Source organism: Nothobranchius furzeri, chromosome 4 (genome assembly GCF_043380555.1).
Source record: "Nothobranchius furzeri strain GRZ-AD chromosome 4, NfurGRZ-RIMD1, whole genome shotgun sequence".
NCBI classification, from domain to species: domain Eukaryota; kingdom Metazoa; phylum Chordata; class Actinopteri; order Cyprinodontiformes; family Nothobranchiidae; genus Nothobranchius; species Nothobranchius furzeri.
The window spans coordinates 76,926,533-76,937,226 of NC_091744.1; the positions used below are offsets into that span (position 1 = coordinate 76,926,533).

Consider the following 10,694-nt stretch of genomic DNA (forward strand, 5'->3'; position numbering starts at 1 on the left):
TTGACACCGAACTCTGATGAGCCGTGCGTTAAAAAACCCATGCCTCAACCTGTGAATAACCAGTGGCGAGCGATGCAGAATACAGAGAAAATAAGTTTGTTTTATTTTAAATACTTTATAACCTGTGTGTTTCTTAATTTTCTTACAAGTCGGGTATGTCCAAAATGTGGCCCGTGGGCCATGTGCAGCTCTTGAGGGATTTTTCTGTGGACCCCAGTTACATAAGAATGGTGGGTTTTTGTCTCTCATGCAGGCTTTTGATGTAGTATTTTTTTATGGTCAGCTTTTTACCAATAAGCCTAGTTTTGAACCAGGAGCGTGTCCAGGGAGTGGCCTGGGGTAGCGCAAGCGACCCTTGGAATCTGATTGGCCATCCCAGGTGTCACCACACTGACTTCCCTTTAAATAGGCACTTCATTGTCCACAAAAGGCTTGAGGTAAAACAAAAAAGCATAATCGATTGTGCCACCTATGCACAAAGTAATGCCTCACCTGGGCCACCCCATTTTAAAAGATCTGGACACGCCACTGTTTCGAACAGCACAAATGGTCCAAGAGAACCTTGGTGATTTTGGCTGATCTTGAAAGTGATGGTGACACAATGCAGGAAAGCTGCAATGACACAAACATCTAATCCCCTCACCTGACCTGACACACCTCCAAAGCCAAAATTCACCAAAAACTAGTCATGTTATTTTACCAAAACATTTCTTTGAAACAAAGCTTTTACCAAACGTTTACAACAAATTCAGATTTATTTATCTGTTATAATAAACATCAAGCAAGTGCACAAACGCAAGTACACTTTATATAAACGATTTCATTTGGAGAAAAAAAGGGGAATAACAGACGATAAATAAATTATAAGGAAAGTCTGTTATGACTAATCAAAGGGTTTCATGCAATCCCCTCCGTCGCTGCTTACCTTTCGGAGGGACTTCTCTTCTTCTTCGCTACATGAGGGACATAAATCCACTATTCTCATTCTCTCCCTCGCGCCACACAAACGGAGAACTGTTGACCCCGCCGGTTGTCGACGGACTTCAAGCTGAAATCGATGCTGGGCACACGGACTGACCCCACCCCCTCAGACCGGACCAACTACTGTCGCAAGCCTTAGGGATTAGCCCACTTTTAAACACGTTTGGTTATTTAACGGCGTCTTAATCGCCGTCTTTAAACTTAAAACGCCGAAAAAAGTGGCGGAAATCCCTTCAGAACGCCGTATTGCACGCCGTCTTCATGTAGTCTTTCAGAGCGCCGATAAAAACGACGTTTTTTTCTAGTCATTGAACGCCGCATTGAACGCCGAACTGCATACACTTCTAGCGTGTCCTCAGAACGGCGTAAAAGACGACGTTTTGTGCTGTCAAAAACGCCGTCTTTTACGTGTTCTGTGACTTTCCCGACGGCGTTAAAGACGGCGTTTTGCAGGCCACTCCCAAAGGTATTCTCAGACACTTATTTTAAACTTTGATTGCCCAATCCACGATGAGAAATTTCACAGTACTAGTTCATCCTAGATGCTATTTCCTGGTTTCATGAAGATGCTATTAAATTCACCAAAATGACCTCATATGTAGTACTGATTGTTGCATTAGCTCATGTTAAACATGATTTAATTACTGCTACTTGCATTGATATTACGACCTGTCCCTATTAAATAAACAATAATAAAACACAGACTGATGTGATCAGACTTGTAACAGTTGGATGTATTCACCACTAGGGGGCACCCAGACGTAAGCCAAAAGCCACGGGGGGATTTTTCAAAGTGTGTTTTTATTTGTTAGGAATGTAAAATAACTTTCATCATATTTAAATTTTATGATTATATGTAAAATTAAATAAAAAAACAAATAAAATACCTAATGGAATGAACCTGTTATTTACATATCTGATATTTTCAGAAATTCAAGATAAAAGATTGTTTCATTGCACAGGTGTACAACAAAGTTGTCTTTGCGCTCACTAAAGACAGCTCATAAGGATGTAGTAAAATATAAGGACAATTGAAAACCCAGACTGAGAGCCTTTGAGACAGATTCCCTGTGTTGTAACTGCCTTCTGTAATTTTGTAAATAACATGCCTGTGTAGCTAAACAAATGTAACTGTAATTTTTTCAGCCCCTTGCCCAGCACTCCCTTGAAAATGAGGTTTTTGATTTCTCAATGGGACCTTCCTGGTTACATAAAGAATAAATAAACAAGGCTAAAACTGATATCATGCATGCACAGACACACTCACACACACACACACACACACACGCACACACACACACACACACACACACACACACACACACACACACACACACACACGGTAATAAGACAATCTAATATAAAGTGAAATAGGATTCGGCGTTCAATTTAGCTGCACGAGAGGCGCGCCCCTGCAGACCAGATGGGCTGGGGGGGCCAATGACTGTAGAAAAAGACCTAAATGACCCAACAACTAGTATCTTCTTTATATTCCTGTATTAAATATGTTATTGATATTAAAAGTTAGGTTTTCGAGGCACTCAGTAAAGCTCACACATGAAGATACTTACTATAACTTAACGGTTGCAAGATTAGAATATTTATTCGAGATATCAACTGACCGCAAGCGAAATTGCGCACGCTGGTTAAATATTAAACCAACACGCAAGAGTGAAGATTTATGTGTGTGTGTGTGTGTATGTGTGTGTACACACACACATATATATATGTATATGTATATGTACATTGTAATGTAATGTGTGGGCAACGGTGGCACATACTATGCTACCTATAATAACACACACACAAACACACACGTGCATATATATTTTTATTTACACAAATATCTGTTCACTGTTATTTTTACCATTGTCTCTTGATATATTTTGCATGAACTTTGCTGTCTATTTGCAAAGTATTTTTGAGACATTTCAATTGTTTTTAATTTAGTCTTTACATGGCACATTTTAAAGTAAGTATAAATATTTGATTTTTAATTTTTCAGTAATCTTACCATCCATCCAGTTTTGTCCGCTTATGTTTATGTTTATTCATTTAGCAGACGCTTTTTATCCAAAGCGACTTACAATTTATAGCCTATAGGGCATGTTGTGATCTGTGGGGGAAACCGGAGTACCCGGAGGAAACCCACACATGCATGGGGAGAACACGCAACTCCACTCAGAAAGGCTGCGGCCGAGTTTCGAACCTGCAACCTTCATGCTGCGAGGCAACAGTGCTAACAACTGCGCCACCATGCAGCCCATCAGCCTCGTGCAGCACCACCATGCAGCGACCCAACCCCCTTATCCGGGGTCAGGTCGCGGGGGCAGTAGCCTAAGCAGGGAGGCCCAGACTTCCCTTTCCCCACACACTTGGGCCAGCTCCTCCAGGGGAATCCCAAGGCGTTCCCTGGCCAGCCGTGAGACATAGTCCCTCCAGCATGTCCTGGCTCTTCCTTTAGTCCTTCTCCCGGTTGGACCGGCTCAGGAAACCTCACCTGGGAGGCATCCTAACTAACATTCTGGCAAGCAAAAAAAAATAAAAATTAGTTTTCTTTTGTGAAAATCTACTGAATGGTGCACAAATCTGCATTCATACATTCATTATATACAGTGGTTATCAATGAAGCAAAAAGAAATGATGCCACTTTGGAGATTATTGTTTTGCTGGACAAAACTGTGGAAGCTATGTGTCCAATCTCCTTTGGCACGAAAATAAATAATATTGGCATGAAACTCGGTCCATACCTCAGTATTTGGTAAAGAATAATACACTATTTATTTTTTGTAAGACTAAAAACTAAAACCTTTTGAGCTTTGGTTGACTAAAACTGGGTAACTATGAGACTAAAAAACATTTTCTTCCTAAGAATGAAGGCCCAGTCCCAATGCTTGTACTGCACCCCACATGTCAGGTGAAAAGCTGAATTCAAAGGGAGCTACGACTCTTTGGGTTCTCGTAGTCTCAACGTCCGGTGAACTCACCACTCGGGCTGCCTTTCCTCCGGACCGCCAGGAGCGACACACACAAGGGTATCGTGGACTCTGCACACTGGCATCGGATGGTTTTATACTAAATAAAGTTTAGCTTCTCAAACCATACAGCTGAATTCATTTTAAACCCAGAATTCACAAGCTCAATCTCTCATACTCAAAAGGTTTTGCTATAACTTACATTTCATCATTTCATCCATCACATTCCATCACTACATTCATCATCTATTATCTGCATAACCATCACTTCATTCATACTTTGTCATTTAAAATCATTTAGTTTAGGAAAATATAATTAAAGTCATTTTCATAACTATATTCTTGACTCTGTCTGAATTAATGTGAAGTGTGTGTGTTCACTGAATAAGTCAAAGAAACTTAAGTCTTCTGATTACACATTTTAACACCAATCAGATTGATATTTCATATCTTGTTGATCATTTAACATACATGTAGCCAATCCTTAACGCTACATTGTGTAATTCTGCGGTGTAGCAATCCTAACTAGCTAACAGGACTCCTTCTGCTGACGTCACTTGGTTCAGCAGAAAAAGAAAAAAAAAAGGCTGCAGCCTTTCTAAGTGGAGTTGCGTGTTCTCCCCATGAATGCGTGGGTTTCCTCCGGGTACTCCGGTTTCCCCCACAGATCACAACATGCCCTATAGGTTATAAATTGTAAGTCGCTTTGGATAAAAGCAACTGCCAAATAAATAAACATAAACATAATAAACATGAGGTCAATTTTATTTATAGAGCACATTTACAGCAGCAAAGCTACACCAAAGCGCTGTACAAGGTCAAACAAATCAAGGTACAACAGATCAACAATAAAAACCTAAAATAAGATGAGCACACAACAGTCACAATCTGTAATAAAAACTGTTAAAAACTATTAAGATGCTCAAGTCAGCCTGCATTAAAAGTCAAATTAAAAAAATGTGTCTTAAGAAGGGATTTAAAATGTTCTAGATTCTGTTTGGTCCTGATGTTGAGAGGTAGCTTGTTCCACAGTTTGGGACCAACCACAGAGAAAGCTCTGTCGCCGCGAGTCCTGTGGCGGGTTTTTGGCACTGTTAAAAGAGCTCGGGAGCTGGACCTCATAGTTCTGGCAGGGACAGTAAACGGACAGCAGCTCAGAGATATAAAATGGGGCCAGGCCATGAAGGGATTTAAAAACAAAAAGTAAAATTTTAAAATGGATCCTGTAAGAGACAGGAAGCAAATGGAGAGAGGCCAGAACCGGGGTTATGTGATCCCGCTTGCTGGTTCCAGTCAGCAAGCGGGCCGCTGCATTTTGGACCAGCTGAAGTCAGTGTAGGGAGGACTGCATGGTCCAGGCCAGAATACAGGGAATTGCAGTAGTCCAATCGGCAGGACACGAACAGATGGATGACATGTTTGAGGACATTAGCAGGAAGGTATGGCTTCACCTTTGCTATCTGCCTTAAATGATAAAAACCTGATTGGACCACTGCACTCACCTGTCTGTGAAGATTAAAATAACCATCTAAAAACACACCAAGGTTTTTAACACATGGTTTTAGAAAACCAGAACAAGGACCAAGAGGACTAACTGCGTTGTTTAAAAGATTAGAACTGCCAAATAGTGAAATTTCAGTTTTTTGATTGTTGAGCATAAGAAAATTCATGGACATTCATTGTTTGACGCTTTTTAAGTAATGAGCCAATTGACCTGGCATCACTAAGTGGCAAATAGATCTGAAGATCATCAGCGAAACAGTGAAAAGTAATTTCGGACTTCTCAAAAATAGAACCTAAGGGGAGCATATACAAAGAAAAAAGTGCTGGACCCAAAACGGAGCCCTGAGGCACCACCCATGTCAGAGGTGCTGTTTTCGAGGTGAAAGGTCCCAGATTAACGGAAAATTACCTCTTGTGAAGGTAGGATTTAAACCACTGGAGAACAGCACCTCGGAGACCAACGCTTGACTCTAGGCGGGACAACAAGATGCCGTGATCAACGGTGTCAACAGCAGCCGACAGATCAAGTAAAACCAAAGCTGCTGACTGGCCCAAATCAGCAATTAAAAGAAGGTCATTAAAAACTCTTAAAAGAGCACTTTCAGTGCTATGACGGAGCCTAAAATCTGACTGAAATTTTTCTGAAATGTTTTTAAGGGACAAGTAGTCCTGCAGCTGAGAGTAAACAACTTTTTCAAGAACCTTAGACAGAAAAGTCAGTTATAAAACTGGCCTAAAATTAGAGAGAACAGTCTGGTCAAGATTTAGCTTTTTGAGAAGCAGCTGAACAATGGCCTGCTTAAAACACTGGGGAACACGACCTGAAGAAAGGGAAGTATTAATTAACTTAAGGATAAAGGAACCAACGCTGTCAAACGCTTTTTTTTAGCATAAAAGATGGAAGACAGTCCAAGGGGCAATAAGAAGATCTCAAGTGGTGAACAATATCTGATAATTCCTCTAAAGAAACAAGTTCAAATTGGCACCAGGAGGAACAGCACTGAGGAAAACTAAGGTCAGTGTGGGAGCCATTTTAACTGAAGATGTAGTTATTGGTTTTGACACTAGATGGAGGCAAACCCACTGAACTTTTGAACAAGTCACTGTCTCCACCTCTATTTAATCATGGTGCAAATGGGCACAGGGGGACTGGATGGAGACAGGGGCAAACAGTTTTGGACCGTGCTGAAGCAGGTTAGATTACAGGTGCTGGCCAGTAAATTAGAATATCATCAAAAGGTTGAAAATATTTCAGTAATTTCATTCAAAACGTGAAACTTGTACATTATATTCATGCAATGCACACAGACCAATGTATTTCCGATGTTTATTACGTTTAATTTTGATATTTATAGGTGACAACCAATGAAAACATCAAATCTGGTATCTCAGAAAATTAGAATATTCTAAAGGCCAATGAAAAAATGTTTGTTTCTCTAATGTTGGCCAACTGAAAAGAATGAACATGAAAAGAATGTGCATGTATAGCACTCAATACTTAGTCGGGGCTCCTTTTGCCTCAATAACTGCAGTAATGCGGCGTGGCATGGACTCGATCAGTCTGTGGCACTGCTCAGGTGTTATGAGAGCCCAGGTTGCTCTGATAGTCGTCTTCAGCTCCTCTGCATTGTTGGGTCTAGCGTATTGCATCCTCCGCTTCACAATACCCCATAGATTTTCTATGGGGTTAAGGTCAGGCGAGTTTGCTGGCCAATCAAGGACAGGGATACCATGGTCCTTGAACCAGGTGCTGGTGGTTTTGGCACTGTGTGCAGGTGCCAAGTCCTGTTGAAAGGTGAAGTCTGCATCCCCATAAAGTTGATCAGCAGCAGGAAGCATGAAGTGCTCTAAAACTTCCTGGTAGACGGCTGCATTGACCCTGGACCTCAGGAAACAGAGTGGGCCAACACCGGCAGATGACATGGCACCCCACACCATCACTGACGGTGGAAACTTTACACTGGACCTCATGCAACGTGGATTCTGTGCTTCTCCGCTCTTCCTCCAGACTCTGGGTCCTTGATTTCCAAAGGAAATGCAGAACTTGCTTTCATCAGAAAACATAACTTTGGACCACTCAGCATCAGTCCAGTCCTTTTTGTCCTTGGCCCAGGCGAGACGCTTCTTGCGCTGTTTCATGTTCAAGAGTGGCTTGACACACGGAATGCGACACCTGAATCCCATGTCTTTCATGAGTCTCCTCGTGGTGGTTCTTGAAGCGCTGACTCCAGCTGCAGTCCACTCTTTGTGGATCTCCCCCACATTTTTGAATGGGTTTGTCGTCACAATTCTCTGCAGGGTGCGGTTATCCCTAGAGCTTGTACACTTTTTTCTACCACATTTTTTCCGTCCCTTCGCCTGTCTGTTAATGTGCTTGGACACAGAGCTCTGCGAACAGCCAGCTTCTTTAGCAATCACCTTTTGTGTCTTGCCCTCCTTGTGCAAGGTGTCAATGATTGTCTTTTGGACAGCTGTTAAGTCAGAAGTCTTCCCCATGATTGTGGGGCCTTCAAAACAAGACTGAGGGACCTTTTAAAGGCCTTTGCAGGTGTTTTGAGTAAATCAGCTGATTAGAGTGGCAGCAGGTGTCTTCTATATTCAGCCTTTTCAGAATATTCTAATTTTTTGAGATACCAAATTTGGAGTTTTCATTAGTTGTCACTTATGAATATCAAATTTAAATGTAATGAACATTGGAAATACATTGGTCTGTGTGCATTGCATGAATATAATGTACAAGTTTCACGTTTTGAATGGAATTACTGAAATATTTTCAACCTTTTGATGGTATTCTAATTTACTGGCCAGCACCTGTATGTTGGAGCTTACAGAAAGAATTGATTGACTATGGGAACAAATGTCAGATGGAGCTGTAAGAAAATAAAAGAACAACATTTTATTTCACCCCACGCGTCAAGTGGTCTGTCCTCTTCCATCACCTGTGGTGGATGGGTTTCGTTTGGAGAAACTTTGGCTCCACAGTCAGAAACAGAAAAAAATGAAATAGAGGACCTAATCTCCTGGACTTTTTCTAAGAAAAAAATCCTGGAATTTGTCACATAAATTTTGTGAGGGAGGAACACCACTGTCATTTCTTGGATCAACAATACTGTTAAAAACTTTTAAAAGAACCTGGGGTCTATGGCTGTTTACGGATACCAGGTTACACATAAACTGAGATTAAGCTGATTTTACACAGTTTTGAAAAGCAGATAAACATTCCCGCAGCGACTGCAGAGACACATGCAAACCGTCCTTTTTCCACTTCCTTTCAGCGCGTCAGCACTCACGTCTGAGTGCACGGGTGGCATCATTCAGCCATGGCTCAGATTTTGATTTAGTGGACTTTAAGTGGAGCTACAGAGTTTAAAATGTCAGAACATGTCCTATTAAAACAGTCTGCCAGATCTTCGACACAATCCGACGAAGAATCAGTTACTCCAGGATTAATAAAAGCAGCAGAAAAATCCGACACAGCCGTATCATCCAGAATTCTTCTCCACACAGGAGCAGGGTTCTTCATCACAGGGCAGTGCAGTTCAACAGTAAAAAGAACGGGAAAGTGGTCAGAGATCCCAAGATCAGTTATATCAGCAATGTTGTTGTCCAAACCATATGATAATACCAAGTCCAGGATGTGACCTTTCTCATGTGTCGGTGCAGTGACCCACTGAACCAGATTAAAAGACGGTAAAACATTTAAAAATTCCTTGACCAAGGTTTTTTTTAATCACAGCACAGATGAATATTAAAATCACCAACAATTAAAAACGAGTCAGATTTAAGTGCTATCCCTGCCACAAAGTCAGAGAACTCTTTGATAAAGTTTCTGTTTATCTTTGGAGGCCGGTAGATGAGCGCACAGAGTACTGGTGGAGCCAGACGCAGCTCAATGACATGTTGATGTTGATTGTTAAGCAGGAAAATGTTTGACTTTAAGATGATCATTTAGATTTCACTCTTGCCATTGGATTTATTATACTGTATTTACTGAAAAGTGACATCACTCTCCAGCTCTTTGCCGGGACCAATGTAGTTGAAATCCCAACAAAAAAGCTTGTGTGGGCCAACTTTGGACACGATCACATGAGCATTGTTTGCTGATCCACTCCAAACCTTTTCCAAATCTGTAAAAGATTAAAATTCTCAGTATATTCCAAACAAACACTACAGAGAGAGAGAGAGAGAGAGAGAGAGAGAGAGAGAGAGAGAGAGAGAGAGAGCGTGAGAATTCCAACCTAATTGAAAGTGCTGGGGGGGGGGGGGGGGTCGCAAGAAGCGTGTGGACAAACCAAGGTGCAAAATAACTGCCCATGAACTGAGAAAAGTCAAGCGTGCAGCTGCCAAGATGCCACTTGCCACCAGTTTGGCCATATTTCAGAGCTGCAACATCACTGGAGTGCCCAAAAGCACAAGGTGTGTAGTACTCAGAGACATGGCCAAGGTAAGAAAGGCTGAAAGACGACCACCACTGAACAAGACACACAAGCTGAAACGTCAAGACTGGGCCAAGAAATACCTCAAGACTGATTTTTCTAAGGTTTTATGGACTGATGAAATGAGAGTGAGTCTTGATGGGCCAGATGGATGGGCCCGTGGCTGGATTGGTAAAGGGCAGAGAGCTCCAGTCCGACTCAGACGCCAGCAAGGTGGAGGTGGAGTACTGGTTTGGGCTGGTATCATCAAAGATGAGCTTGTGGGGCCTTTTGGGTTGAGGATGGAGTCGAGCTCAACTGCCAGTCCTACTGCCAGTTTCTGGAAGACACCTTCTTCAAGCAGTGGTACAGGAAGAAGTCCGCATCCTTCAAGAAAAACATGATTTTCATGCAGGACAATGCTCCATCACACGCGTCCAAGTACTCCACAGCGTGGCTGGCAAGAAAGGGTATAAAAGAAGAAAAACTAATGACATGGCCTCGTTGTTCACCTGATCTGAACCCCATTGAGAACCTGTGGTCCATCATCAAATGTGAGATTTACAAGGAGGGAAAACAGCACACCTCTCTGAACAGTGTCTGGGAGGCTGTGGTTGCTGCTGCACGCAATGTTGATGGTGAACAGATCAAAACACTGACAGAATCCATGGATGGCAGGCTTTTGAGTGTCCTTGCAAAGAAAGGTGGCTATATTGGTCGCTGATTTGTTTTGTATTGTTTTTGAATGTCAGAAATGTATATTTGTTAATGTGGAGATGTTATATTGGTTTCATTGGTCAAAAAAAATAATTGAAATGGG

The 10,694-nt window shown here is 41.8% G+C and overlaps 1 protein-coding gene across 1 annotated transcript in view; it reads right to left on the reverse strand.

The window, feature by feature from the left end:
- Positions 1-1,091, reverse strand: part of si:dkeyp-19e1.3 (TBC1 domain family member 10B) — a 27,666-nt gene extending 26,575 nt beyond the window's left edge. Inside the window, exon 1 of the mRNA XM_015964864.3 lies at positions 926-1,091. The gene's annotated coding sequence lies outside the window, so the exon portion shown is untranslated. The remainder of the gene's footprint in view (positions 1-925) is intronic.
- Positions 1,092-10,694: the final 9,603 nt, after the last annotated feature.